Here is a 6,000-nt window from a genome sequence, read left to right on the forward strand (position 1 = left end):
CTTTACTCTGTCCTTTTCCTTGAGGCACAATAGAGGTCATCCTCAAGTCCTCTTCATTGCTCCATAGTCACGGCAAAGAGTTGTCCACATGACTAAGAAATTCTGAAATATATACAAGAGACTTTAGTATCAACTAACCCTCAGCCATGCTTCCTTCAGGCCTTGCACTTTGCCTCACAAAGTCTTTTAAGGTCTTCATGAAGCGCTCTATAGGAAGAACATCCAACGTGCATGCAGAGTGCCACATAAAGCAATTTCGTCCACCAAATGCACAATGAGATGTAGTTGGCTTGTGAGAATGGTTTGCGGAAAAGTTTCCTCTATAAAAAACAAACCACCTCCACTACCATAACGCGCGCATCATCCAACATGGCTGGATCAATTGCTTTGGAACTAACATATATGAAAAACAAATGAATAGTACGTTATACCTGGCCTCATGCATGCTCATTTTGAAAAACTATCAAATCAAAGTGCAAGGTATAATGAAGGGTGATCTGACATGGGTTTTACATACCTCACAAGCTCGCCCATCTTATAAATACATTTTTTCAAACTCTTGTTTGCACAATGGTCGATGCTAGTAGGTAGTATGAATTGTGCACATAAGAGTACATGTATATATGGTTTGAGGCATTACAAAATTTAATTTCAATGTACAAGACTTGGAAAACACTTACTTGGAGCATCTTGTGCCAATCGTGGGACTGATCTGACGGGAGAAATCGATGATGATTATCGAATATGGTCTTACACAAACCATCAGCATACTCATGTACTAATGAAGGGCCACAAACAGGACATGCATGTTTACCTGATGTTTTCAAACCTGTTAAAATATAAATAAAAGTTAGAATAATAAAGTCAATAGTTGTAATTAATATAACCAATAGTATTAGAGTAGGGAGTTATTTGAGTTCTTACTAGAACAATCACTATATCCTGGAAAGTCATGCATTGTCCACATTAACACTGCTTTCAAGTCGAAGTGTCAAGAGGAGGGAGGTCTACTAATGTCCACCACCGCAACACCTCTCCATAGTTCCTTCAACTCATCAATCAATGGTTTGAGATAAACATCCATGTGCTTTACTTTATGTTTCCCTGGAATTCGAAGGGATAACATAAGATGTCCCATCTTGATCACCATTGATGGTGGAAGGTTGTAATTCACCAACACAACTGGCCACACGCTGTATGCGGTGCTTTTGAAACCAAATGGATTCACCCCATCCATACCTAGGCCAAGTCTCAAGTTTTTGGGCTCTATTTTGAAGTTGGGCCACTCATCTTCAATCTGCTTCCAACAAGCAGGAGTGTCTACAGAAATTCTCCACATGCCATCATTCGATCGATGTGAGGAATGCCATGACATGAGCTTTGCTCTATGGATTTGCACTTGAACATGTGTTTAATGCGAGGAATTATAGGAAAGTGTTGCAAGACTTTACGAGGTACATCAAAACTCTTCACATCTGTTCTATTCCTTGCTTCACCACAACTGGGACAATGTTGAGCCTCCTTATGTGTCCCACGAAAGAGAACAACATCATCTCGTTGACGCTTTGCATGCTCTCGCTGAGCGTAGGGCACCATGTTAGGGTGTGGTACTGCATCTTGCTCCAATTAGAGTATATATATTAACAACTCCATTAATTTGGACACCATGAGTCATTTGGATACTATCAATTTACATCTACTCACCTCTAAACCTGTGTGATTCCAATCTCCATGCATGGAGATGTGATTCAAGTTAATTCAACGCACAATGCATCCTTGACATCGATTACACATACACTTGATCCTTTGTCCCAACCACACATTGTAATCACGGTGATGCATTGTCTCATTCACCAGAACTGCTTGAGGAGGTTGATGACATTCTGTGTACAAAAGAGCAAATACATAATCATAATCAGTTTTTAATCAAAGTATAAAAAGTCTCTGTAAAGCTGTGCTCTCTACCGTGTAATATAGTGCTCATAGAGTACTACCGATCAACAAATGTGTTGAGAAACACAATGTCAATCCGAGGACTCGACCCAATTAGTGCATGAAGGCTTATCCCTTGCGGGAGAGCTCACATACACGAACCACCACTTGACGATTCAACCATTCAACACCTCAATCAATCTCTCAATCCCTTAAACCCACTACACTAATCAAGAGAACAAGCAATGCATGGCAATATCTTAATCCCATTCAAACATTGATTAAATCTTAGCTTTCCCTAATGCCAGCAAACCCATAAGCATGCATCTACTAACCCACAAGCTTAAGCAAGCATAGAATGTAACATTCAGAAACCCACAAGCTCATAGAGAGAGTCTATCCATGAATAACTCATTGCCAATGAAGTTGGCAAGAGCTTGCATCAATGGAGACTACACACATACACACTACAAGCATGCATACACAAGAGAAAGAAAGAAGCATTCAACTAATCATAGATTAATCTACTTCAATGATGCTAAAACAGATTAAGAGAAAGAAGTGGGACTATACTCATTGGAGCTTGATGCTCATTAGAGTACAATAGAGAGAGAGTTAGAGAGTTGCCATACTTGAGAGCTCAAGAGCTTCACTCAATAGCTTATGAGAATGGCCAAAAACGTCCCCTTTCTTTAGCTAACATCTCTTTTATAGAGATGTCACTAACCCTAACCCTAGGCCTCTTTCACACATGGGCGGACAACCCCATAAGTGAGCCTTGCTTAATACACTTAGAACTCTCATTTAGAACCCACATCGGCCTAAAACGATTTACATTGCTCTTCGGCACAAAAATATGAAAAAATTATGTGCGTCTTTATGTTCCCATGGCTACAATCCCGCTCTCTCGCATTAATTGCTTTCAGCCTCCTTCCATAATCCGTGTTCCCGTGAGTGTTCCCGTGGAACAGTCTCTTTATCCTGTGTATAACCACGTGTATCTGCTCGTTTATCGTGTGTCAAAACGCATGTATTTGTGCTGCAATGTTACTATACGTGCGATCATACACGCAGCAGTCAATGTCATACTTAAAACAAAAGCCAACGCCTACTCCAAAACCCTATCGCTTTCTTCAATTTCATCTTCTTCCTCGCCACCAAAGCATCACAAGTGCAAGGAGCTTGCAGACGGGTGGAAGGAGTATACACACGGGTGCACACAAAAGCCAAAAAGGAGACTCACTTGTTAAGAGGTGAGTCAGTTGGTCCTGTCTCTTCCCTTCCTTTTCGTTATGCAAATGTCCCTTTTCTTTATGTCTCTGTCCTTTCTTCTCTTTCCTACAGAGCAGGTGTCCCTTTTCTTTATGCGAAAGTGACGTTGGTCGGTAGGCGTCCTTTTTTTTGGCACTTTTTTTCGTCTCGCCGCGCAGAGTCGCGTGTATAATCGCATCATGTATGCCTGCGTTACTCTGCTAGAGAGTTTTTTCACGCAGAGATACACGCGATCGTGGATGGGATTTTACACGCTCATTTACACGCAACTTCATGATGCATGATACACTTCATGATACATGATGCGTACAAATGGACTCTTTTTGCAGATTCTTCATGGATCCAGGTTCTTCATTCGATCCATTTGCATATGGCACTTGGATGATGGAGATGCTAAATTATTTTGGGCGCCACCTTGGCCCTGTTGAGCTTACAGAGTATATGTATGCCCATCCTCCTCCTAGATTCCCTGGTATAGTCACCCCGCTCTCGAGTGCCCATGTCACTCCACAACCTTCTGTGCCTACCGATCCGATGAGGAGACATACACCTTCCCAGACACACTCACGCACCCCCTCCCAGCAGGCACCGTCACGTCAGGGCTCACAGCCACCATCACGTACTCCCTCACATCCACTGTCACACGCACTGTCACGTCCACAGTCACGTACACAATTCCCTAGTCGTGACTCCACACCCGCAGAACAGAGGAGAGCACACGCCACAGTAGTAGGGAGAGCAGAGGCCATAGTAGGGAGAGTGGGAGTGGAGGATGGGGAGGATGTGGCGGATGCTTTGGTGGGGGAGGTGGTATTCTTCGCGATGAGAGAGGAGATAGAGGGAGGAGAGTTGGAGGAGACAGTAAGGATGAGGAGGTGGTGAGAGAGGTAGAGGGAGAGATATACTATGATGTGACGGATAGGGGCGGGATAGTGATGGATGTGAGGGGGAAAGAGGTAATGGAATACATGCATGGGGAAGTATCATACTTGTATAGAAATTATTTTATTAAATTTAAAGATTAAAATAGCCTATTAGTAGGGGAGGTGATAGATGCTGTACATAGTCGGTACCCCAATCCCCCACATGCGACATTCTCGGATGTATGGAGAAGGACGCGAATAAGGGAGATCTTAAGTAATAAAAGATCTCACCTTAAGAAACTCGCGTATGATGATCGGGTAAATCAAGCTGCGGATGGCTTGAAAACTCTAAACAACTTATTTTGGTTTATTAAATTTTGAATTACATATATATATACTTATATATGATATATTACTTGAGCAGGCACAAGCTGCTGCTATACGTGCTGATGCTCTTGTCTTCGCTGATGATCCACCTGCCGGTGCTCCTGCTCCTGCTCAACGTGAACGACAGGGTGAGCACTACTCTTCGGACATGTATACGGATGTGAGCTCATTGGATCCTGGAGGGAGCATCTTGTCATCATCTAAGTCTGAGTAGTACTCAAACTTATAGTATCACATCCGTATTGAGGATGTGGTTGTATATATATTTTTGTAACTGAAGCCATGGGCTTTTTTAGATGAACCAATTTAATTTTGTATATATTTGTTAATATAGAAGCCATGGGCTACTTCAACGTATGGACTCCCTTGTATATATATTTTTACATAATGAAAGCCATGGGCTTATTTCAGCACACATAAAATTTTGATAGTATTGCATTCATGTCTTTCTTGAATCGTGTATTGATAATGTCGTTCTGGCCCAAACGGGCTTTGAATCCAAAATTTGAAGTCATTGAAGTTCTATAGAACTTATCTCACATAATATATCACCTCTTTTCTTCATTGTGAAGGGTGGTGCAAAATGTGCAAGTGCACCTTACTATTGTACATGTTTGTTACTCTTGCTTAGCAACTATGTGCAGGGATTTGCTTCTAAAGCAAAGGAAAAGAAAAAGAGTTATCCTTATCCATGTACTGTTTCCTTTTCTTGTCTCTTGATCTCTTCACGCAAACCAACACTTTGATACCATGATAAGAATATGGAGGAGAGGGTGAGCCCAAGCTCGTTTGTAAGCAAACACACATACACAAGAGTAGACAAGCATAGAAGAGGGATGGATGTATGACTTTCTTCTATTCTCTTCTCTTTTCTACAATCATGACATAAAGATAAGAGTACTTACTATAAGTAAAAGTAATATTCTACTATAACATACAAGGTCAGTCCATAGTGAGAACCCAACTACATGAACTAACACTATAATTATCTCATAACTCTAGTAAAACAAAATGGTTATCACATAGTTTGTAAAACATGAACCCGACTACATGAACTAACACTATAATTATCTCATAACTCTAGTAAAACAAAATGGTTATCACATAGTTTGTGAATAAATGATGTTATATTACCCATAATCTCACCAACCATGTCAATGGCATATGTGTGGATCTATCATCTTGGAATGTCACCTATATTTAATTGAGCTCGATATCGTAACATATTAGTGAGGAAAGATCAACTAAGTAAAGATAAAACAACTATCAGAATAATAAGATAGCCACACAAGAAACATGGCTCAAAGGAGACAAGAACAATAATAGAGTAAGGTTAGGAAATTGTTGGCGAATAGTTTAGTACTTACTTTGGTGAGGAATGAAAAAACTAAGTACATAGGTAAAAGGATGGAACAACTATCACAATAACAAGAGTTCATAAATAGGCTTCAAAGGAGAGAAGGAGAGAGGAACAATGATAAAATAGGGCTCAAAGGAGATTGCGATACCAATATACAGATAAATGGAGAAGAATTGGAAACTGTGA

The sequence above is a fragment of the Cibotium barometz genome, chromosome 13, assembly GCF_041138505.1.
Source record: "Cibotium barometz isolate CiBa-2024 chromosome 13, ASM4113850v1, whole genome shotgun sequence".
Classification (NCBI taxonomy): domain Eukaryota; kingdom Viridiplantae; phylum Streptophyta; class Polypodiopsida; order Cyatheales; family Cibotiaceae; genus Cibotium; species Cibotium barometz.